This window comes from Passer domesticus, chromosome Z (genome assembly GCF_036417665.1).
Source record: "Passer domesticus isolate bPasDom1 chromosome Z, bPasDom1.hap1, whole genome shotgun sequence".
Classification (NCBI taxonomy): Eukaryota; Metazoa; Chordata; class Aves; order Passeriformes; family Passeridae; genus Passer; species Passer domesticus.
The window spans coordinates 49,195,968-49,221,730 of NC_087512.1; the positions used below are offsets into that span (position 1 = coordinate 49,195,968).

General features: G+C 39.3%; 1 long non-coding RNA gene across 3 annotated transcripts; it reads left to right on the forward strand.

Annotated features, from left to right (window-relative positions):
- The first annotated feature begins 1,727 nt into the window (after positions 1-1,727).
- On the forward strand, positions 1,728-20,174 carry LOC135290899 (uncharacterized). Of its 3 annotated transcripts, none has more exons than XR_010353732.1 (9): positions 1,728-1,771; positions 4,940-5,031; positions 7,882-8,011; positions 9,772-9,939; positions 11,509-11,699; positions 17,047-17,550; positions 18,268-18,384; positions 19,225-19,451; positions 20,055-20,174. It is a non-coding gene; the product is annotated as an uncharacterized LOC135290899 (long non-coding RNA). The 3 variants fall into 3 exon arrangements; XR_010353731.1 differs by lacking the exon at positions 1,728-1,771 and adding an exon at positions 3,640-4,158; XR_010353730.1 differs by lacking the exon at positions 1,728-1,771 and having other exon boundaries at positions 3,642-5,031.
- Positions 20,175-25,763: the final 5,589 nt, after the last annotated feature.

Sequence of the window (25,763 nt, forward strand, 5' to 3'; positions counted from 1 at the left end):
GGCAAAAATCCCAGCAAGATGAAGACACCTGGATAAACGGATGAATGAGATTCTGGGCCAGGTTTGCCTGTGATGGCAAGGTCCTGCACATGATGACTGAGGAGCAGATGGTCCATCTTTCTGGATCTTTCTAGGAGCCAGAGGAATCCTGTGAAGCACTGAGCTTGGAAAGTCATGGTTCATTGATTTTTGTTGATTTTCTTTTTTCCTTGGGGCAGCATCCATTTGTAACATCTGCTGAGTCTGCGTCCAGCCTGGTGCCACTGATTCTTTCAGTGAAGAAGAAGAAGGAGACAAGAAAGTGAAAATATTATCAGGACAGTGACAGCTGTCCTGATGCAGTGACAACTTGTCAGCTCACATCAGCAGGAGCCAGTGCCTCACACATTTACTTCTCAACCGGCTTGGAGCAAGATTGTAGTGTAGGACTAGGGTTAGGGTTAGGACTAGGATTAGGGTTAGGATTAGGGTTTAGGGTTAGGTTTAGGGTTTGGGTTTAGGGTTAAGGTTAGGGCTAGGGTTAGGGTTAGGACTAGGGGTTAGGGTTAGGGTTAGGGTTAGGGTTAGGGTTAGGGTTAGGGTTAGGGTTAGGGTTAGGGTTAGGGTTAGGACTACGGTTAGGGTTAAGGTTAGGCTTTAGGGTTAGGGTTAGTGTTATGGCTAGGTTATGATTATCTAATAGACCTGCAGAGTAAGACTGGAAATGAATAAAATTTCTGTAATCACAACTTACTTTGAAATTTCCTTCCTTTCTTTTGACGCTGTTAATAAGTTCATGATTTCCTTGTAAATTGTCTGTTGTTTCTTAAAGTTGGAAGTCACTGTTACAGTGTCTTTGGCATGGTGTGAAATTGGGGAATGCACTTCTTCATTTATGCACTCCAGACCATGCTGCTTTTGGGACATGACCCACTTGTCTGTGGGTCTTCTGTGGTACTTCTATTTGAATTAGAAAGGGCAATGGCATTTGCAGGGAAATACAATGGAGGAATGGGACAGCCCAAATACTCTATGCGGATATAGGCTTTCTGCTGTGACTCAAGAGCATTCGAGTTCCCGCCACTAGGATTTGTATTCCTAAGTGCAATGTCTTTGGCGGAAGGAGAGCCTTGCTCAAGTGAGAAAGCAGAAGGATCAGAGCGGGGACTCTGAAAGGTCTCCTCTGGTGCAGAGCTGCCAGCGAGTGTGAGGTGAGAGTGGGCCCGGCCTTGCCCGGGGTGCAGCCCCAGCAGAGGCCTGGCAGAGCCCGGAGCAGCCTGAGCCTGGGCAGAGGCAGGCTGGAAGGAGGCCCTGGGAGCTGCAAGAGGCAGCAGCCAGGCCCTGGGTGCCTCTTCCTGGCAGCGGGCGAATCCTCCGCTCTCAGAGCCCAGGTGGCAGCTGGCTGCTCCCGAGGGGAAGCGTAGCCGTGCTGGGCACAGCCCAGACTGGAGGCATTGGCCGTCTGGAGTCTGCCCAGGAGCAGAGAAAGGCCAAGGGCAGCCGAGGGCCGGTGGCCTGGCTGAGGATTCCTACTCTTCTGCCGGCTGCCCTGTGACTCCTGGCAAAGGGCAGCAGTGTGTGCAGCACTCTGGGCACCGCGCAGGGAGCCGGGCTGCTGGGCAGGCTGGAGCACAGGGCAGCGTCCTTCAGGCACGGCGCTTCTGCCAGGGCAACCCAGGCCAGCCTGAGGCACTGACAGCTTGGCAGCTCACATCCGCAGGAGCCAGAGCCTCCCACAGCTCTGCCAGGAAGCGCCTGCAGGCCTGGAGTTCTGCCCTGAGCCACAGCAAAGGTGTGAAATGCAGAGTGTTTTGAGAAATATTCAGGGCCACCAGGCCAGCCTGCTTTGTGCTCTCTGGCACACAGCAAGCGCTGTGCAATGCTGCTCTGAGCTGCTGGGAGAGAAGTGTTAGAAATAAACAAACTCTTAGTTACCATTAAGTGGAGACAAAGTCATTAAAGCAAACGAGAACCTTCTTCTTAGTAAGGATTCAGCTGAGCCGGCTGTGTATCTCTGCCTCCTGAGAGCTGAACATACACACACACACACACACACACAAAAAATGCTGCTTTTGATTGCTTTTCCCAGCCTTGGGTGATCCCTGTCCCCTTCCCCTTTGGCTGTGTGCTAGGCAACTTCTATTCTCTCCTGACAGCCTACTTTTCTGTCCCCTCTCCTCTTCTCCTACCTCTCTTTTATTCTGGTGTTCCTAACCCTGCCCCTTTTCCAGCTCACAACAACACCCAAGAAATGAACTGGAACAAATGCAAACCAGAACTAACACCACCTAGCACCAACAGCTTTCATTCTTTTTTCTAATAACCTTCTGGCTGCAGCAAAATATTACCTTTTATCTCCCTGAGGGAATCACAGATGAGCCTAATTTCAACATATTTTTGGGATGATGATGCATCTTTAATGAATAGGTTTTCTTTTGGGAAGGGTATAAGACATGAGTTCAAGGCTGCAGGACAAACCAGTTTTTGTCAGTTAGACATTTTCGTTATGACCTTCCCATGCATAGTTTTTAACCTTTCTGTAATCTCAAATGACATCAGTTCTGTGATTATTACATCTGCATACCAGCTGCAAAAACCCAACATTAAAAGCCACGGTCGTATTTTGGTTAAAAATTAAGAAAACATGCAAATTAATATTTCAGTGATAGCACTGGCAGACCTTTTAGGTTTAATCCTATTCCTGCTATTTTCAGAAACCTGCTCTTGACTTCAACAGGAGCTGGCATGAGTGCTTAACCATGAATAAATATGTAAGGTAGTTGTTAGCGATTTTCAGCATGAAAATGATTTTATGGACACTGTAAACAGAAGTGACAGGTGGCAAATAGTCAGAAAACTGCTGATGAAGCACTTTTGTGTCTAGAGACCTAGCCTTCAAACACCTCTCAAAGATCTGTGGAGTTCATGGGAACCTCTAATATCTTTATTTATAATACCTTTAGTTATAAAGGTGTAAATTTTAATTTAAAGCTGTGAAGAGAAAGGGAATGTTTAACCACATGCAATGTCTTTAGACACTGCAATCAGTGTTTTCTTTTGCTCTACCATACTCCAATGTATTTGGGACAATAATATTTATGCAAACCTGTGTGTCAGTGTAGTTAATCACAGTGGTATTGTGTGGATGGATGTACATACAAAGTCTTGAGATAGAAAATATAAGTTCAGACCTTGTTCATTCTTACTAATAGATTAGGAGTGTTTTGGTTGATCTGATTTGGTGGGGTTCCAGTATCTCTTATTTTAAGGCAGTCTGTAAGATAGAACTCTCTACCTCACACATAAAGTAGGTATTCTGTCAAATAAAGCAAAACAAAACAAAACAAAACAGCTTGAAACAATTCTAAGTTTTTTGAGAATTGTAGCCCATGCCTTGTTTGTGTATAGTGACTGTTGAGTGAATTAGCACTCCCAAAAGGCAGATTTGGATGTAGCAGTGGGGAACAAAGTGACACAGACCCCCGCTGAGATCGCCCCCCACCATTCGCACCGGGGCCGCCGCAATTCCCATCACCACGGAAACTGAGTGGGCTGGCTCCAAAGTCACCCCTCCGTGGAGCCTGGCGTGTCTGCATCGGGAGTGGCCCTGCCCCTGAGCCTGCCTCCAAGGTCGGATCTGAGAAGAGCTGCAGACACCAAAGCCAGAAGCAGAGTGTGGGAGAAGCCCCTGCAGGGGGCCCAACCAACAAAACACAGTGGAAAGAAGCGTGCAAGGGTGTGGGGCCGTGTCAGCAATAGCAAGCAAGCCATCCTGAAAAGATGCTGCTGGCCACATGCCACGGCCATTTCACAGCAGCTGAGAGAGGGCCACTTTCTCACCAAGTCCAACAGAAAGCCAACATTGCCCTACAAATCTTTTCAAAACCTCTCAACCACCTTAGCTCCTGAAAAATCAAGGCTGTCATGTTCCAAAAACTCTAATAAACACACTGAAGGGTTTATCATACAAAAGTCAGAAAATGTACAACTCTCTGTAAAATATGCCTTCGAGTTCATAGTACAATACTCATTATGAGTGTTTGCAATTGTTAGGACCCAAATCAATAGGCCTATGATTGGGAAAATGTTCTATTTCTTCTTCAGGAAGCCTGAAGATAGATCTTGTGGGAGGAGGCACAGCTTAAGCCTTTTGGCTGATTCTGTTGTGGAGGAGGTTTGGTAAGCTCTGTGCTGTGACTTCTTTTTAATAGGCCTTCCACAGATCTCTATTTCTCAATTATTTTCCTTTTGTGAATGTGTGAGCTTATACAGAACTTAAATGTATTGCCAACAACTCGTATGTTAAAATCTTTGATTTATTTATTTATTTTTCAGTTAATGTTTCCCTAACTGAAGTGCTTAGAGTCAGGATTCAGTCTCACATACTTGCTACTTCGCTTTACCTGTCCAAAATTAATGACTTCCCTTGTATCTGTGTAATCTTAAGTGTCTTAAATGACTTTTAATATTAAAGACCTTTCCTTGATCTTTCTTGCATCACTTGAAGGCAGGAGTCATTTTGGGGTGTATTGTTCTTTTCAAATCAGTCATCAGTCAAAGTGAGAAGATGTTTTTGATAGGAAAGAGTGCAGTTAAAATTGCATGCGAATTTCTACTATAGCAGCTCTGTAGTTACTGCTTTTGCTAAAAGCATTTTTTCAACTGAAATACCATGTCCAGGCCTTTATGTGGAGATAGGTACCTGTGAGTATAAAAATGAGCAAGGACATAATCCTATGTCATTTTCTTTAACTAAAGAGAAAATGTTACTTTAATATTCTAGGTATATAATTGTTTCCTTTTATTTATTTATTGATATGAGTTTTCACTGTTTCAAAATGCAAGAAGTTCAGGTACCAGAGGTTGGTTTTTGGAGACCTAAGAAACCGAACAAATAAAGTTGTCTTTGTATGATGTTCTCATCTTTCTGGACTTAAATATTTCCAAACTGTACTTTTAGGCACTGCAGTGAAAATAAAGGAATTGGAGGACAATGCTGCAGCAGCAAGACTAGCACATATAGACTGTAAATACACTACAGAAATCATGCAGGTAAGCTTTGAATTAAATATTTGGAAGATGTTTGCAGTAAAACAGGAGATGAACTTGCAAAGGTACAATCTTCCAAAAATGTTAAGACTTCCTTGCTCCAGTGAAAACACTGAGTAGATTTTTTGCAATTACTGTCAAGACTGTAAAAGGTAATAGAAAAATATCTCTTTTTTTTCAGGGAACTATCAAGTTAATAGAATCAATATTAAAATAAAATGTCACATTCTTGCGTTTGAGAATTCAAAGTAGCATTGAAACAGTGAGGGGAAAGGAAATGTTTCACAATAGTTAAACTGCTGATTTCTTCTGTCCTATGTCATTGGAATGGGCACTTAGGTAATTTCGGGGGAATAGCTCATACACCCAGCTTCTCTAGGTGTGAGATATTAATGCATCCTGAGACTGCAGCTCCAAATGTAATTATTCAGAGTACATTTCAGCTATTACAGATGCTGTTACCAGAAAAATTTGAATATGCAAAAAAATCTTATATGTATACTTGAATATTAAATTCTTATATTATTAAACTGTGCCACACAGGGTTTGATCCATTAAAGTAATTAGGGTTAATTTTTTTTAAAAAAGTGAAAAATTTGTAAGATGACTTCTCAGTGCTCATGTACTGACTAACAAAGCCTTCATAGTGGATTTTTGAAAAACGAAATGAGAAAACAAAAGGGAATGTCATGGGCTTTTTCTTGTTTTCTGAGGAACACAAAGAAGCACTGACTTCTTCAGTCAGTTATTTTCTTAGGACATTCTCTAAGTACAGGCACATAGATTTCTGAGGTGATGATTAAATAAGTAGTGATGATTCAGTTTTTTGATTCCTTCTCTACTTTTACAACATACAAAGGAACTGGGAGGGTAACATTCCTAGAAGTTAGAGATTTATCTTTTATGGGTGAAGAACTAGGAAGGTTTTCTTCCTTGTTTATGTACATGAACAAGCTCCACATGAGCTTTGTTCTGAGTGCAAGTGTAGCTTTTACTGTTAATCCTACCCTTTTATGAGTCTACTTAATGAAGAGAATGCCCCTGGAAAACTTCAGTAGTATAAATAATTTAAAACAGGAAAATCCGAACACCATGAAAAGACAACAAAATGTGCTTTTGGTCAGCATATCTATTTCTCTCTGTTTGGAACTCTATGTATTAATACATTTTACATGTGTTCAATGCTTTCTAATTCCATATAGAATTAATAGAATATATTCACCTGTAAAAAGCAGAACAGAACAGTGAACAGCATTAAAGACCAAGGTAGTCTTTCCTAACTTCCATTAACTGCTTTCTTGCCATTTGGTAGTTGAGAATTCAGGAACTTGAAACCATTTTGAGGGAAAACCAACTTGGGACGAGAGGTTTTTCAGGGGGAGCATGGAATAATTCCAGAGAGTCAGAAAATGCACAGGAGGGAGGAAAAAAAGGGTACGTTTCCTTTTAAAGCCATTGCAAAATGGCAGTAAACAGCTTGAGTACAACTCGTAGTTTACATTCCCTGCAATTTTCAGTCAGCAGAAAATCTAGTGTGATGTGCCAAACCAAAGTAAAGGATCAGAACCTGGCAGTCCATTAATAACAGGCCCTTATCAGTAACCAAAGGTGTTGTCAATGGGTACAGATAAAAACTGGCTTTCTACAGATTATTTGCCAAACCAAAAATTTTGAAAATTGTAGTTATGGTAAGGTCCAGCCTCCAGTAGTGGTTGGGATGAGTGTAGGAAAACATATCCAGCAGGTCTAGAATATATCTTCTACATACACTTAGATTATTATGAAAACATTGTTTTCCAGTTCGGTGAGTCAGGTGAATCTCTAAGACTTCTGTCAAGAAATTGTGTATCATTTATAGTGGATAGCTTTTGTTTTCAACTTTTGAATGGCTGTAGAAAGCTTTAAATGGTTAAAAGATATTGAAACGTGTGAGAGCAGAGGAAACCTCGTGGGAGTTTCCTGCCCAGCACAGTCTGCTGTGTCTGTGGTAACAGAGCTTGGGTGACCTCTCTTTCAGCCTAGAACTACATGGGTCTGTATACACAGGGGTTTATGTTGACTTACTCACACAAGGAGCAGTGGAGAAGGAAAAAAAATCAGTTTTCCTACAAGAAAGGAAGTTTGTGGCTTGAGCAACTCATTCAAGACTCATAATTAGGAAGGTGTTTTTAGTAAGAGACTTAAAACTTGAGCTGGAAAAGTCTTTATCATCTTTTGCAAGCATCAATTTTAAGTAAGATTTTGGCTTTCCTGCACCTAAATACTCAGGCAATCTTTTTGAATTCTTCCTTGAATTCCTGTCCCTGCTTCTGTCTCCTTTATGCTGTTGTTTGGTCTTATAGTTTCCTCATCAGCTGCCTGTTTAGTCATGCCAGGTTCTTGATCTATCTGTTTTCCTGACTGACACAGTGCAAGAACAGATTAAAATTCTGGCTAGTCTGCTTTAAAAGTCATGACAGAGTAGAGTCAGGCATGTGAAAACCTTAGGAGCAAGAACTGTACTTGAAATCAGGTTGATGATGCAAGAAGTGACCATGGTCTCTCTAAAGACAACTGTTGTGTTAATTAAAATATGAAGAATTCTGTTTGTTATATGTAACTTTGAGGCCATATCCAAATAATCTTATGAATTGCATGACACGAGGCTTGGTATCTGAAAAGATAACCACTTGAAAAATCTTTCTTAGAAGGAATATAAATTTCTTCATTCAATTATGAAAGGCAAGCAGCTTCAGAAGCTGTGTGATGTGCTAAAGTGGTATTTGCCATATCCATTGATTATCCTTTAAAAGAACACAGTGCATTTGACAGAAGTAATTTTGGTTCAAGTATCTTACTGTGGAAACTTTCCAGTTCATGAAGACAGCGTTCATCCTCAAGTGTGCAATGGAAAGACCAGGTTGAAGAAAGGAACAAAGCTGAAGAATCCTCTGAGATATTTGTGAATCCTCCAGCCAGCTTCAGCCTGCAGGAAGGCTCAATAGTAAGGAAAAAAAAGCCTCAATAGTAAACAGAATAGGAAAAAAGCCTCAATAGTAAATTGTTTAGTTTTTTTAAAAAACTAAATAGACATCGTTTAGTTTTTTTAAAACATACTGTCAAAATATTTACTGTGCTGAGGATTTGCTGCATTTGTTGTGCTGAGCTGTGGAAGAACTTTGCCATTCTCTTACCCTTTTTGTAATTATGCTACCTTTTAAAAAATTTAATACATGAATAAATGTAACCAACACCTTGGAGAAGATAATTTGAAAATGGTGTTTAAGTATGGGTAGGAGGTACTGGCATTCCTAATTAAGGCATTTTGTAGATACGGATTATCATTTCATGTGAGGAATGTTCTGTCTTTCTACCCAACTTTTTTGTCAAGCTTCATTAGCTACCATTGTAGAAATGTTTATTTCTATTTCATACACTCTTTTAGTTTTAGTGCAAGTATTTGACAGTAAAAATGGCTTGAAAATTGTTTCAAGCTTTCAGATAGAAAAGCAGAGGGGATTTTTTGTTGTTGTTGTTTTGCTTTTTACTTGTTTTGCTGTGGATTTGGCACACTGGATGTATTTCACTGGATTATTTTCTGAAGACTTTCTCCCCTTATGTGACCACTTTGGGCCTTTCTACTGTCCTTACCCAGCTACACCCTGAATAACAATTTTGCCATCTTTTTGCAAGGCAGCAGGGACAAAGGAAAGTTTTTGGTATGTTTAGAAGATCTCTCATTATGTGGTAACATTTGCTGTGTTTCTGTTCCTAGCAATATGAAATATTTTTGGTGTTGGGTTGGAAACTTCTCTTTCTCTCTCAGAGCTGTGAGCATGGAAGCTACATGAGGTTTGTTCCCTGTTGACAGGAGCAGAGAACTGCATAAGAGAGTCTTCAGATTTGTGGGTGTCTTTTTCAGTTGATGGAGTTATTCCACACTTTGACTTAGTGTTGTCCACTGCCCAGGCAGATCTGTGATTCATGAACTGAAGACAAATAAAATCAGGATCTTCTTTTTCCTTTCTGGGAGGACAGCAGCTTCTTCCATGCAAGCACTAATGTATTAAAAGACATGTGCTGGCCTAGTTATCCTGAAAAAGTCATTTCATCAGGCACAAAATGAATACATAGAGAGAAAAGCAACTGTCTTCCCTAACTATAGGCATTAATGATTGCTATTTATAACTACAAAACAGAATTACAAGCTGAAAATATTCTACTATAGAAACCTAAAGTGCTTTCTAGCTGTTACTGTGGTTGGAGTTTTCCTTTTTATTTGTACTCCTTAGTAAAATATATGTTATCCATGACAAGAATTCAGGACAAGATTCCATTCACAATCAAGATTTCTGGTAATGGAAACGGTGTTTAATGGTGGACTCAAAAGTAATGTTATGTTACTGAAAGTTTAAAAAAAAAAAGGATTGTCTCACTGTCACATTCATAGAGCTGGTTGTTTTAATCATTTTACTCAAAGGATTTCAAACCACAAGACAGTCCTGAGCAGGTGATAAAAATAGTCATTTTTGGAAGATTGTATTAGTGGTTTCCTTGTGAGATCAGGTATTTCTTGCCTTGGATGGCTTTGCATTTTTCCCAAAGCTGTTTGTATTTCTTTGGGAAGCAGGAATGCCTGTATGTGGTCCTGTTTACTCCATTGAGACAGCTTTGATTTTGCTTCCCAAAATGAAAAAGCAGGAGGTTGATGCATTGCTTTTAACATTGCCCAGCTACCACAATTAATTTTTCTTTCTGTTCCAGGTGGACAGGTCCATCCTCCTGAACTTGTACCAGAGCATGGCAAATGCCCACGTGCTTGCCAAACAGACAAATGCCCCCCTGGAAGAGTTACCTTGGACAGAGTTTTGTGCACTCTTGCATGAGAATGTTGAAGCCCTGATCTTGAACTTCCACAAGGCTAACAAGAGGGTGAGTGTCCCCAGGCACCAGCTGCCTCTGCTGAGCTCAGTGACATTTATTCACACTGCAGTCTCGTTAGAAAGGAGTAATATCCATTCCCCCAAAAGGATTTGGACGCTAACAAATGAGCACCATTAGTTATGGCTTGTCCACTGCTCAGTTTGATGCTGTTGCCATGGGCCTTTAGATGGGACTGGAGCGTGCATCAAGTGTCTCAGCTCCACCTTCAGTGCAGGACATTTTGAAAGGAATATCTGATACTGGCAACAGGGACCTACTTAAAAGATAATAAATTTGACTTACTGATGAAGAAATTCACAGAATGTACTTACATACAATCATAAATCAAGTCTTTATTTGACCGTAATCCATAGGCTTTCTCCAGGAATACCACCTTTTAGTTATTTGTTTATGATTCAGATGTACTATTTGAAAGAATGCCAGTGTGGGTTTTTTTGTTTAATTATAACTTTGGATTATGACATTTTTACTCAGAAACACAATATAAATACCTATTATAAAACACGTCAGTATTTGTGTGAAGGACGAGCTGTACGTTTCTGAGTGGTCTTAATGCAAGTGAGCTTACGTGGCCTTTCTCCTCAGAAAACCTTGTGGTTTTAGGAAGAAAAAAAGCCCCTTTTAAAATAACTCTGCTGGTTCTGGACACTAAGCTATGCCACTCTTTAGGGTTTTCACTTTGTGTTCTGGTTTATTTCTCTCTTGAAGTAGGTGAGGAAAGGGAAGGAGGTGAACATTTTTGGCTGTGTTTGAAGAGCTTGTGTCTTAGTTTTGCTTGCTTTTTTAATTAAGCACTGCTATTGAGATTGATTGTGATGTCCCTAGGGCTCTTCTCATGTACTTAGCAGCTCTTCTGGGATTTTAGACTGTGTTGTACAAACATTTAGTTCCTGTGATCTATCTGGAAGTATCTTGCTGATATTTTCTAGGAACGCAGCTCAGGTGTGTGCATTTGTTGGCTTGGTTCATTGTTGGCTTGGTTCATTCCCCCATTTAGCTTGCATGGGAGGCGCAGTGTTAAATCACAAGAGTGGATCTCTTCGTGTTTGTTGAAAACACATCATAAACTTATCAGCTACTTGTAAGGAAAACATTCTTTATGCTAGAATTCCCTGAAATTGTTTTAAAACTTAATAATAATCTGGAATGTCTTGGCTTTTCAAGAAAAGAAAAAAAAAAAAACACAAACAAAAAATTAAAGTTTTTTTTTAATTATTTGCAATCATCACAAACTTCTAAAGTATATACTTGGATTACTAATTTACTAAAATTTAATACAATCATTTAAAAAAATGTATGACGTGTCTGGCTTAGGTTTCCTGCAACTGGGATGACAAGGTGGTATAAAGATGGCAAAACTGAAACCAAATAAAATACTTTGTTTCAAAATATATTTCAGTTTTGTTTTGAGAACCAAGTAATTAATCTGCTATGAAAGGATTTTACTTAGTTTTAATAAAAATATTGAAAAAAAATACAGTTTAGATTTTATGCTGGAATAGTCTGTTCTTAATGTCAAAAGGTAAATAATAATTTCTTCTTAAATGCTTGTCACAGAGATATCTCATCTAGAGTACACTTGCAAGCACCAGGCTGACGCTATGAATGAACTTCAGCAGAGCCAGAAGTATGCTTTTGAAAAAATGTCTGAACAGTTAAAAGCACAGGAACATTGGTGGCAGAAAGAAAAGCAATATCTTGAACAGCAGTACTCAAATGTCCTTGCAGAAGTTCATACAAGAGCACAGGTATGGTGGGGTGAACTTCTACTTTTTTTTTTCTTTTTTTTTTTTATGTAATGGATTATTTCAATAGTTTAAGCCTCTTAGCAGTTTAAGGTCATCAGGAATACATTTAAAGTGAAAAAAACCTCCAAACCAAACAACAAACCAACCCATCACTGTGCTAATATTAACATCACTTAAAATAAGAAATAAATTACTTTGATGAAGCATTTGTTGAAGAGAATTTGGTCTTCAGCCCAGTTGAGGACCTGATTTCATCTACAGATGATAGGTTTTTTTTCTGAGAATGTTAAAGCTGTAACATCAAACTTGCTTTTTTTAAGAATTACTGAGGGCAGCAGTTACTTTTTCAGCACCATCATTTGCAGAGATTGTATAGAATAATGTGGTATCACCTGGGGATAAATTTAGTTACATATGTACTAGCCCTAAGAACAATGGTAGATTTCAGGAGTGTTAAGTGATTCTGTTTTTCTGATACTACAGTGAGAAATGGCTTAAAAGTGTGAAACTGTCACTCCTTGTTAGATGAGTTATTTGCAATCCTAAATGTTCCATGTTATTCCACAGCTACCATTTACTGTCTTTATCATCAACCTGTTTCAAGTAAAAGCATTGTGAATAAAGGAAATAAATGTCCCTTGTTATTTGTGAGTTACTGCAACTTATTCACAGAATAATGCTGTATTTGATGCAATCTCAGGACTGGAAGTCTTTGCATGCTGCTGAAAAATTTAATCTGTCTAGTTTCATGTTCCAGACTTCCTTATGTTTTACCTCTCACTTACACTGGCTTTCTGCTTGCTCGAGCAGTGTTCTCTCTGAAATTGGAGGATGTTATGACTATTGTTAAGTCAACTCATAAAATTGTATTGTGGGCAGACAAGTGGTGTTGGACCTTCTGTGAGTTGTCACGGTGTTGGGTGTGGAAGGGGCTAACAGCGGGCCTGTTAGCTAAAGGAGCAAGAAGAAGCTGAGAAGAAAGAAGAAGCTGATAAGGAGCTCTCTCCAAGGCTGTAACCAAGGAGACCAAGAGAATTGAGGGACTGAAGAAAGATAAGAACTTCACAGCTGCATGAAGTATATTTAGAAAGTTAGTTAAGTCACTGTAACTTTTCACCAATGGTGTTATGTTGATTTATTGTATCCAATAGTTAGGGTAGAAGAAGCATAAACAATTAAAAAGTGTATAAAAGGTCAGCCATGTTCGATAATAAACTGTTGCCATCTGAAACTGCTTGTGGTCCCTGCTTTGTGTCGTGACCGCCTCGACAACGACATTTGGTGATCCCTGACGTGGTACAAGACACTTAACAAGATACTCGGGATCCTAGCAATTGGCAACCGTGACCCACTGGGACGTAGTGGGGGAGGTGGAGGTGGCGTTGGTGTAGCTGAGAGTGGCCGGTGAAAGCCACAGGGAGGTCCGGACCTGATTTTCTCCTATCAAGACACCTGGAATTAGGTGAGCCACCAACTAGCGATAATGGGAAATAATTTATCTAAAGAGGAAGAAAGTGTTTTGGCTACATGGAAAGTTTTGTTAAGAAATAAGGGAATCTTTACTTCAGACTATGCCCTTCAAAGTTTATTGCTGTGGGCTAAATCACAGGGTTTTGGCACAGACCCTGGTACAGCATTTAGTGTTAAGGCATGGAAAAAAGTCGGGGACAGACTATGGGAAGTTATCCGAGCGGGAGATAAAAGTGTTGTCGATTTAGCTGTTACCTGGGGATCGCTCTTTGAGGCATAGAAACAATGGAAAACAGAGCAGAAACAAGCAGAGCGGGATGTGGACGAAGAATCGGGGTTGATAATAGAAACTGACGGGGGGGATGAGGCAGACGGGGCCTCTGATGGGGAACTTGCTGAAACCATCCTTGAAGAAGGTACAGGTGCCATGGAAGTTGCCAGGCAGGCTACCAAAGCTTCCAGGAAAGCTGCCAGAGCTTCTGGGAAAGCTGCCAAAGCTTCTGGGAGAACTGCCAAAACTTCTGGGCAAACTGCTGTGGCATCTCCTTATCAGACTCCTAAACCTCTGTATCTCACACCTGTGCAGCAGCTCGCGATGGTGCCTGTATACGATACACCGCTACGCCAGCTAGCTGAACTGTCTTTAGCAGAGAGAGAAACCCAGCCATCTGCCCCCCCGCTTCCCTCTGCTCTAGTCCAGCCATCTGCCCCCCCGCTCCGCTTTCAACTGCATGAACAATCTGCAAGGTCGTATCCTCCATTACCTAGCAGTGACAGCGAATCAAGTGACGAGTCACCCGCAGTAACACCTGAGTTGGGGCAAGGAACTGTTGTCAGTTTACCTTTTAATAGCTCTAGCCCTACTGCCCCATGGACTTTGCCTCCATGTCAAGTAACTGTGCTTCCTCGACATCCTCAGGAGTTTTGGGAATTTGTTAGAAAAAAAGCAGTTGAAGAAAATAATTGGGACATAATAGAAAGATTAGGTCCTCCAAAAGTACCTCAGGAGAAGAGTGCTGATGCAACTGTTGCCTGTACTAACCCTATGGCTTTTCCAGTTTTTAAAGCAGCTCCTGGAACAAGGCAGGATAATAGTCATCATGTCTTTGCCTAGAGTTGTACAAGATCTCCAGTCGAAGGTAGCTCAATATAGTATTAATTCCTCTGAGGTAATGTAATTAATACGTGTAATCAATAGATACCTCTGTTGGTGTCCAATTGTTTATTTTGAGAGACCATGAAATACCATGTGGAATACTGTGTCAATGGAGTGATAATTGGGAAGATCAACTGCATATTTTGGAATGGATATTTTTGTCTTTCAGATCTCGGAAAACAGCTCCAGGACTTTATGAGCTTTTTGCAGATATTATCATCAAGGGCCGCAGGCGTTGTCATGAAATTTTGGGACACGACCCTGTGACCATTGTGATACCTGTGCAACAGTGGTATTTTGAATGGTGCTTTCAAAATAATCATGAATTACAGTCTGCCTTATCTTGTTTTACAGGCCAAATAAAATACCATTTACCTTCTCATCCAATTTTAAAACTGACCAAGGAGATTCCTTTTGAAGGAAAACAAATTTGTTCTCCTGTTCCAGTGGAAGGTATAACAGTTTTTACAGATGGATCCGGGAAAACCGGAAAAGCAGCTGTAGCTTGGAAAAAGGATGACCACTGGGAATATGAGACAATGATTCAGCAGGGATCTCCTCAATTGGTTGAACTCTGTGCTGTTCTTTTGGCTTTCACTTTATTTCCTGATTTTCTAAATATAGTCACTGATTCTATCTATGTTGCCAATTTGGTTAAGCAGTTAGATCAAGCAGTGTTGTATAATATCCAAGAGAAACGATTGTTTACCATGTTAATGAAGTTATGGACAGTCATTGGTGCTCGAAAACATCCTTATTTTATCATGCATGTTCGCAGCCACACATCGTTACCAGGATTTTTTGTTGAAGGCAATGCCTATGTAGATTCTCTAGTAGCTGCTGCTGCAATCAAAACCATACCTAATGTGTTGCAGCAGGCAATTTTGTCTCATCAATTTTTTCATCAAAGTGCTCGAGCTTTACAGCAGCAATTTAAATTGTCTCCTGGTGAAGCGAGATCAATTCTTTCTTCTTGTCCTGACTGTCACATGACTCATGTCACTCATTATTATGGTACCAACCCTAGGGGTCTTTCCGCTTTAGAGGAATGGCAGACGGATGTTACGAAAATGCCAGAATTTGGTCGCTTTAAGTATGTTCATGTTACGGTTGATACCTTTTCTCATGCAATGATTGCTTCAGCATTCACAGGAGAAAAAACTCGTGATGCTATTCGTCATTTTTATCACGCCTTTTCTGTTCTAGGTGTTCCGTGTCACATAAAAACGGATAATGGCCCAGCATATGTTTCGCAAAAAATGCAAGCATTCTTTCGTGCTTGGGGCATTGAACATTCAACAGGTATTCCACATGTCCCCACGGGCCAAGCAATTATTGAAAGTGCTCACGGTCTTCTTAAACGTCAGGTTCAAAAACAAAAAGGGGGAATGCAACAGGAGTCACCTCAAGTGAGATTAGATAAAGCTGTTTATGTGTTAAACTTCTTGCGTCCCCTACCTGACTTACAGTTATCTCCAATTTTTTACCATTTTTCTTCTTTGAATGCTAAGCAACCAGATCTCCGTAGAAATGTTAAGGTATGGGTCAAGGATTTAATTACTGGCATGTGGTCTGGCCCAGTGGAATTAATAACCTGGGGAAGAGGTTATGCTTGTGTTTTGACAGATAATGGTCCTCGATGGGTTCCTGCTCGCTGTGTCAAACCTTATCTGGAGCGAGGCGGCAGGGACAAGACGGATGGTTCCACAGCTGAAGCAGAACGTGCGGATGACACTGGCTAAGGCTATATCTAGATATATAAATCAGAATATGTATTTCATTACTCTTCATGTGCTTTCATAGTAATTAAAGGGTGTAGTTTTGGTTTAGGCTGACCGAGACAATGCAGGTTTTTGGAACCTTTGTTCTAGTATTCCTGCAGCTCCTTTTGAGCACTTTGGGGTGATTATAGTTCACGGCTTTATGGGATAGTTAGGAAATTTTAAAGCACCTATAGATGGATGAAAGACAGGAATGATTGTATTAAGAATGGGAATGTTGATTTTGTTGATGGTTGTGATTGTTGTTTTGTGTTTCCCCTGTCTGCTTGGATTTTTGCAAAGGGCCCTGCAAAAATTCATAGCAACTGTGTTTAAAAACAAAAAGGGGGAATTGTGGAAGGGGCTAACAGCGGGCCTGTTAGCTAAAGGAGCAAGAAGAAGCTGAGAAGAAAGAAGAAGCTGATAAGGAGCTCTCTCCAAGGCTGTAACCAAGGAGACCAAGAGAATTGAGGGACTGAAGAAAGATAAGAACTTCACAGCTGCATGAAGTATATTTAGAAAGTTAGTTAAGTCACTGTAACTTTTCACCAATGGTGTTATGTTGATTTATTGTATCCAATAGTTAGGGTAGAAGAAGCATAAACAATTAAAAAGTGTATAAAAGGTCAGCCATGTTCGATAATAAACTGTTGCCATCTGAAACTGCTTGTGGTCCCTGCTTTGTGTCGTGACCGCCTCGACAACGACAGTTGGGGGATTGTTGTCAGAAATCAGGAGTCCATTTGCAGTTGATGACCATGTAAATTTTCCTCCTACCATTGTTTTGGTTTCATACATCTGATTCTGTAATTGTTACTAGAAGAGATACTTCCATCACCATCGCTACTAACAATTTTTGCTCATTTGAATGGCAAAGCTCAATTTTCTTTTAGTTCTTGTCTAGGTAAAAACCATGCAGTTAATATTTCTTCCATGTTTGTTTGGTCTGTTTCTGTTGCAGGAATGTGAAGAAACGGCCCACAAAAACAGGGGGAAACTGTATGGCCTTGAACAAATCTGCGAGCAACTGGCCCAGGAAAACAATTCCATGAAAAATACATTATTAGACGCTTTCAAGGCACGCTCATCCCGCTGGCAGCCTGTGCGCTGCTGTCAGGGGCCCTGTGTCCCCTCTACGGCCGACTGAGCGCTATGTCTTGCCAAAGAGACATTCTCCAGGAGCAGGTGAACCAGCACCAATTATTGAACCAGAAGATCATCAGGCTCCTTTGTGGTCTCCCTACTATGGTGGAAAGCAACCAAGATGAAGGCAGGCTGAGGCAGAGAAGAGCCAAGAGCCTGGTTTACGTGTTCCGAAGGGCTGTGATTGCAGTTCTGGCTGCTAACAGGCTGAGGGCTCTGGCCAGATATTCTTGTATCTTTTTCGTCTGGACAGATGGCTCCAGAGGAAGCAATGGAATTCAAGTTTGTGTGGGAGAATCCAGAGGCAGGCATCATCTGCCGCGTAAGTGAAATGTTATTAAAGAGTGACATCAAATTACATGCTTAGGGAATAACAAAGACCAATATTATTGTTATTGCTGGGGCACAAACACATATTTAAAGACATTTTGAAAAATGTTATTTATGGATTTATGTTTCTTATATTGCTTGATGTATGTATTTCACTCTAAGAGGAAATGCCTAGTCTTATGTTAAACATTTCAGGTAAAATTGCAATTATGCACATGAACTCAACACTATCTGATATTTTTGATATTTGTGTTATGGATTTCAGAACTAGGTGCTACAGCATCTTGTCTGTGGTAAATACCTTGCAATGTTCCTAAAAGATTTTGTTTAAGGTATTTCCTTTTCTTTTTAAAATAATTTTTAATATTTATTTCCTAAAAACCCACAAAAATGGCTTTTTGATTCAGGTAAAATATTAGCATAGGATTTCAAAATTTTCTTTGGAGATGATATCTACTTGCCCCTTTCTGTTGCCAGACCAGTTTATACTTCCCTCTACAAGGACAAGTGGTATTAAAAATGTTTTCCCAATTAGAAGATTTATCTAATTTTTTTTTAGTCATTCTGGAAGCATGCTTAAAACAGTCTAAATTATCCCATGTTCTTGTTTATATGCTTATTTTCGGTTAATTTCTGAAAGAGCTGGAGGCAGCAGTGTGCCATATCTTAATGATTTACTTATCCTGCTAGCTGCAATTCTATTTCACAGGTTTTGGAGAGGGAAGAGTTGACTGTGATGAAGCAGTCGGGTGGCTGACTAGCTCTAACCTCTGTACTGCAATAGTCACTTCCATCTCTGAACTGGAGGGTGCTCTCATCATTCAAGGTAGTTATAACTGTATATTGTTGTAGCAGAAATCTATTTTAAAAATAAATAAGTCAGGGTGGTCATATCATATTTTTATGATTTTATCTAAACTATTCTGGATCATAGCTCTGAAGAGACATTTCTGAATATTTATGTTAGACACCTTTGATTAGAGGTTATGTCCTGAGCTAGTCAATACAAATTTTAGTGGGGCTGTTTCCCTGAAGGAGTGATTTTATTGCAGGGTAAAATAATAACTCTATTTAACATTCTCTGAATGATCACATCTCTCTACTGTTGGAATTAATTAATTAAAGATTAATTTTCTTTAACAGCTGATAGGATATTTTATCCTTTCAGTATATAGAGCCATAGAAGCAGAAGGCTGGAAAGTGTCTCTGGAGTTTATTTACAGTGAGAGCTGATACAGGCTCCCTTGGTTCATCTGCATTGCTGCCATCCCTGGTTCTTTATTAACCTCTAGTTTTAGAGTCCCCACATTTTTTGTCACAGAACAAATGATATTTAGAAGAGGGACAATTTATGTGAATAAAGGGAAATGGCAGGAGAAAGACAAGGTGATGCATTTCCAGAAGCTAAACACTAAATTGGTATAAAAGTTGCCATTGAATTAAATGTGTTTAGATTCAGTTTTAGGCACTTTCTTCTTTGATCATGCTGCTTTCAATAAATTGAAAATTAAAAAGCAATGTTTGAACAGTGTTTCAGATTCAGTATTCTGTGTTTCAGAATATTGACAGGTTCCATCCTCTGTAAGTGAAAAAGACCATGATATTATACAAGAAATGGGAACTAATAACCTGCTTGATGTTTCCTTTTTGTTGTTCTTTCTTAAAGATCCAGGCTCCTGGCTTTCTAAACACCCACTTATCAGTACAACCAGGAGCTGCTTTGCAAAACTGATGGGCAACCTGAGCATACTGATGGAGACAGCTCAAGGGAGCATTCACGGGTGCAGAGCTTACCTGGAGAGGGACTCCCTGATACAGAGGCTGGCTCATGGGCTCAACAGAGTAAATGCCCAGGCCCTGGAAGCTGGATTGTATGACAGACTGCCCAGCACAGTAAGCAGATTTACAGTTCTCCTTCATGGAAACAGAAGGTTTATAGCAACAGTGAAACTCCCTTGATAGCAGCATTTGTTTTGCTTCAGGCTGGTGATGAGTCAATGACAATGAAGTAGCACTATATAGACACTCAGAAGTTGATTTGTCACACATTAGGATGTGAATAGGTCTTTTCTTTTGTTGACAGAAAGTTTTTGGAGGAGGTTTAGTGTACCCAAGTTCTATCAGATCTGTATTAGGTGATAAGAACAAATTTGCTTTTGGCTTGATGTAAGTGTTTGGGTTGCTTTTTATTTTTGTTTTCTACTTTCTCATGTTTACCATCCTTTCTTTCAGTAAAGATAATCTTCTTCTCTTTAACCAAAATGAAAGGATAAACTCTTTCTCTAATAAACTTTTATGGTAAACTTTAGGTGAAAACAGAATTTGCACTAACATTTGGTAGGTGACAGGTTCAAACTTTTGCCCTTGAGTATGTATTTTAGAGATGGAGGAAAAAATTATGTTTTGTCTTCATTTTCTTGAGTCTTAAATATTATTTATTTTATTGCTAAAATAGCAGATTTTATAGCCCATCAACTTGTTTTTGTTTGCTAACAGAGAAACATAGCAATCTTGCAGCAAGAAATATTTGAATTTTCATGAAGGCTTAATGTGTAAGAGGTAGAGTCCCACACACTGCACCTGCAGCTTTCAGAATGCAGATGGACTTTCAATGAGGTACAAAAAGATGCTGAAAAAGCCCAGAGTCTGCAAAAGCAACTAAATGAACTTCAACATGTAAGTACATTTAATTTGGAGACTCTCCTGCTTAAAAGAGATTCTCCTTTTTACACATTTTTTTTATTTGTGTTCCTTTGGAAAACAAGCATAAAATTGATTTACTTTCAACAGAATTTTCCAGAAACTTTGCCTTGTAAATGTCACTAAACTAGAAGACAGATGTATTTAGAAATATCCCTTTTCCACTGGAGTTTCCTTTTGATTTGTAGAAGGAGATATCCTGTATAAATTAGAGTCTGGTCTTCAGCAATCCAGGTTTTCCCATTTGTTGTAAATGTTGATGTGATTTATGTATCCTAGAAGTTTTCACTTCAACAGAATAAAGTCAACAGGAATGAGGGTATTCAATAAGAGCATTCATGAGAAATTAAATAAATATAGCAGTAAATAGATAGATAAATATATTAAATTAAATAAATATAGCAGTTTAAACTCCGTAGAGATGTTGATGAATGTTATAATAAATACAATACAAATTTTAGTGGGTCTGTTTCCCTGAAGAAGTGACTTTATGGCAGGGGGAAAAGAGCTTTTATCTACATTCTCAGGAGCACCAAATGCCCAAAATTCCCCTGAGTATTTTGCTGTTTCTGATTGACTTACTGAGACACTGTAGGGTCCCTAACCTGAAGCTGAGTTGGTAGAACCTCTCAGGGTGACCCAATCCAAACACTTCCAAGCAGAGAATATATGCTAGGTGATGCCTCACCCATTGTCCTTCCTGTTCATAGCTAGTAAAATTGATTTTAATTTTTTTTTACTCAAAAATATCTAATCATCATCAGTTTTGTTCTTAACAGGTTTTATTGCCTTAGTGTTTTTGGACAGTTAGATGAAAATTATCACATTTTAGATTGTAGTTGAAATGCAGATGACAACTTTCCTTGAAGAATTATTTCTTCTTTCTAGAACAGGTTTTGGATGAGAAGAACAGTCCAAAAGGTGTTTACAAGGGTTAATAAGTTATCCACTAAAATTTTTGAACATTGATCTGCATATTTTTCCTTCTAAACATTGAAGTTTTGCATCCTATGGTGCTAATTAGAATAGAATAATGAATGCTAGGACTTTACATGAATGTTCTTTATGAAAAACACAGCAATTAGCTGCTCTGCCGCCTTATTGTTCTTCACGTCAAAAAAAACCAGCAATACTAATCCTAAGCCTGTGTTTATTTTAGAATTTGGTAGGTTTGCAAGTGGAACTCACTCAGTGGTAGGGAAACCACTGAATACAGTTACAGAATCGGGCACAACTTGTTTCTCTTTCCAGAGAATCAACGAAGACAATATACGCAAGGAGTTAGAGAATGCTTTGCAGCGTGAGCACGAGGCAAGATTGCTTCTAGAAGAGCACCAGCGACGGCTTCAAGAGCTGAGTAGCAGACTGGAATCACTCTCATTTACTGACATAGATAAAAGCCAAGTCTCCAATTTATCTCTGATGGTAAGATTATTTTTCTGGAGCACTCACCAGAGCTTTACTTTTCATTAAATAAGCCAAATAGTACAGTCCTTGTGTAAATAAAATAACAGGAGTAAATACACACACACTACTCAGTCTGCTGGAATTTTAGGCTACTGAGAAAACACTTCAAAGACTCCTTTTTAATTTTTTTAAGCTATCTATGTTTTATTTTTAACAATTTAAGAAAAAGTCTTCAATGGCTCTTTGTTTTGGGTTTTTTGCCTGCAATAATTTTGTTTTCTAAAGCACATTTATACATAGCAAATATACTAAAAGCTAGGGGGATTCCAAGTCAGTAATGTTTTTGCTAGGAAATTCATAAAACTTTAGTATGCAGTGGTCCAAATCTACTTCACAATCAGTTTGTCTTTCACGTTGGTCAGTGGCCAGTGGCATAAAGTGAAGTTTATTTGGGCTAAAGAGTAACTTGGCTCTCTGCTGGCAGAGCCTCCCTAATGCAATGGAGGAGCTGAGGAGAAGAGACCAAGTCCTGGATCACCAGAAGAGACTCCTGAAAGACATGGAGCAAGACCAGCAGCAGCTGTGGAAGGCTCTCCAGGAGGCAGAATTTGCCCTTGATCAGGGAGTAAAGTGAGTGCTGGGGCCTAGGGGATGTCACTTAAAATGAATAAAATGTTAAATTCCTACTTCCATGGGCAGGGCTTTAGCCCTGGACAGTGTAAGGTTAGAAGAGAAAAGTAGATATGTCTCTTTTATTTTTAAATTCAGGGATAGTCTTCTTAAAACAAAAGTGTTAGTTCAAAATACTAGGTCATGCATTTTATGCAGTTATCCCATAACATTGCTCCAAATTCTAGGTGCTGAAATAACTGCCAAACAAAATACCTCTGCTATCTTAGTGATCTGACAACACCTCTATGGCACATCCTTAAAGTTCTGTTAATTTAAGAAATTACTGTTTGTTCTCTGTGTTTCCACACCATCTTTTTATAGACAGATACAATTTATTTATAGTAAATACAGAAGCATCAGTTAGGGGACAGGTCTTCACTGCCAAAGGGACTGAAACCCATTTTGGACCTAGCCTTTCCTGTGGTACAAGACAGATCTTCCAGCTGATTTCAGGGAGTTTTGGATTTAGACCTATTCCCCACACCGCTTACACCACAATCTGGAGTGGAAGGAAAGGCTCAGGCACTGGTCTTGAAAAGATTGGTAGTCAAAAGGAACCCCCTTGACTTGAAGGGGCTTGTTATTAACCTATTCTTATGCCATATGAAAAACATAAATCTTTGCAGACTTTGTTTTCTAATACTTATCATAGTATGAAATACGTATTATGAATATTGTTGTTCCACGGCTAGGATCTAAAAAAAAATTAGTTCATTAAAACTTCTCATCATACCTGGGACCATTCAACCTCTGGAGAAAAACATCTCAGGAGCTTTAAGGGTTTTATGCACCAGGGAAATAATGCAATTTGTATAGTCCTTAATGAAATGTTTAGCAAGCTAATTAAAATGACCAATGTTGTTTGGTAGGTTTTGATCAAAGTGGGTGTCACCTGCAGAAGGATTTCTTCTAGAAAGCTTGCCCTTTTCATCCTGCCCCAATTATTTTGGGCATTTCAGTAAAGGTCATTGCTTGTGGCCATACATAGATCAGAAAAGGTTATTTTAATGTGAAGTAACTTTAAAACTAACTGGTTTTTTTTCCTTGTATATAGCAGCTGAACATCAAAAAAGAAAGCTGGTTTTCCCTCCTTTATTATACTAACTCTTCACAACTAATAAGGTTTTTTCTCCCTTTGGAACATAGAAACAAAGCAGACTGAATAAACAGAATCTGTCCATGTTTTCCAATGCAAGAACATAATACCATCCTGCTAGGGACTTTTTATGGCCTCTATATCCAAGCCATTATGGTTGTTCATTGATAGGCCTATAATCACATCAATTTTAATTGCTTACCCTCAACAGAAGCATCTTTTATATGGAAATGCACCAAATAGTGGTACATTAACTATTATTAGAGTTTGCATTGGAGATTTTATGAAAAGGGAGAAAATACTAATAGTTTGAGTTATCAACAATTATTTTACAAGACATGACAGCCATAAAGTAGCAGAAAATTAATTTCTACATTGGTAGAGCTTCAGTTCCACAAAGTTACTCCAATGTTCTTGTTTTGTTTTGTTTTCTTTTATAATAGAGACAAAGAGTTGATCATTAATCACATGAAAGCTGTGGAGGCTGCCCTGAATGAGGTAAGAATTTGAAGTGTTCCCTCTGATTTTTTTCCAAACATGCTAGAGCCTTAGAACTGCTGACTCTCAAGGGAGGAGAGAAGTTGTTGCAAAGCAACTTCCTTTCCTTAGTGCTGAAGTTTCCCCTCTCAACTTCTTCCATCTTAAAAAAACCACAGTGAAATAAAATGCAAGTTTGTAGTACATACACAGCTTGTTCTAAATGTAGAAGTTATGACAAAATTCACTTTCTCCCTGAGCACTGTTTCTGGTTGACAAGTAAAGACTAATGGAACACACCAAAAATTGGCAATTGTTGTGGAGTTACCCCTCCACTGAATGATGAGAGGTCACATACTTGGTGGCCCTAAAACATTTGGCTTTGTGTCTGCTGCTTTAACCTATGAAACATCATAAATAGGAAAAGAAAAGGCACGAAGTCATAATCTGTGATCAGAAACTTCCATGATATTTTTTAAAATCATGTTTTAAACTTAATAGTAATCTCAAGTTCTCCCTGTGACTTGTAAAATTGTGGCCTGGTATAGGACTATTTGAAGGTCCAACCAAGCTGTACATATTGATTATTTAGGAGAAAGGACTATTTTCAACTATAGCTCTCATGGCAGATGGTTTTATAACTGTTTTTAATCTAGAGCAGCACAGAGCAAAAGAAGTGATTTCATTACCTTGGAGTGTTAATTTCCCTTACTATATCTTTATTTCCTAGCAACATGGGAATCTCTTCTTTATTTTAGTTTCTGAGTTCACCAAAACTGTTGTTCATTATGTTTTCAGGTATCTTTTTGAAATCTCTTTTCTTTAATGGTCATGGAAAATGACAGAACCTAAACTGCATGTTTCTCCTACAGCAAACGGTGCAGATAGAAAATTTCCTTTGTGCCACCACCATCTCCACACTGGCTTCTTTCAAACTTTGGAAGTGAATGTCATGCAGCAAGTGCTGGGTTTTTACAGTAATACATACGTGCCATGTCCTTGGCCTTTCTCTTTTCACACCAGGGCAAGGTGTTGTGGGGTTTTCTTTTGTTTGTTTGTGGGTTTTTTTTGTTTGGTTGGTTTTTAATTTTTTGTAGCATTCTCTCCCAGCACTGTGAATGACAGTTTTATTTGCAATGAAAATTCAGTCATACTTTATTCATGGATGATAAGGTCCAGGGATCAATGCAAGTCCACTCAACGGGCTCAAGGGGACACGGTTCATCCCAGCTGGTGTGTCTGAAGGAGAATTACCACTGATGCTGGGGTATTTTTCCCTTTAGGCCAGAGAGCAGGCCATGGCATCACGTGCTGCAGCAGCCGCGCCACTCCCCAGCCTGCGGCTGGAGACCCTTCCAGAGGAAGCAACAGCAGGCAGACCAGAGGCTGCATCATTCCAGGTTAGAGGCTAAAACCAATCCTCTTTAATTTTTTTAAAAATTTTCTTTCATTTTTTGCATCTGAGCTACAACAGGCAGATAGACTGCTCTGACTATGTGGAGAGCAAAAAGCTTCAAAACTATTGCAGTCAACAGCTGAAAGACAATTTCATGTATTGCACGTGGTATTTCAGAGATGATGGTAACTTTTAATTTTGCAGTTACAGCATTAAATAACTGATGGGAATACAAACACGGACAGAAGTAAATATACCTGAAAATTAATATCTCTCTACCCCGCTCCCTTTTTTTCCCATTAATATGCACAAGACTAATTTTAAAAAACCCAAAAAACCACAAACAAAACCAAAACCAATTAAGGTCCCCACAAACAAACAAAACCAACAAGACAAAGAAGACAAGATTTTCCTATTCCTTCTTGGTCAGTATCAGACTTTTTTCAACCCACAGTTC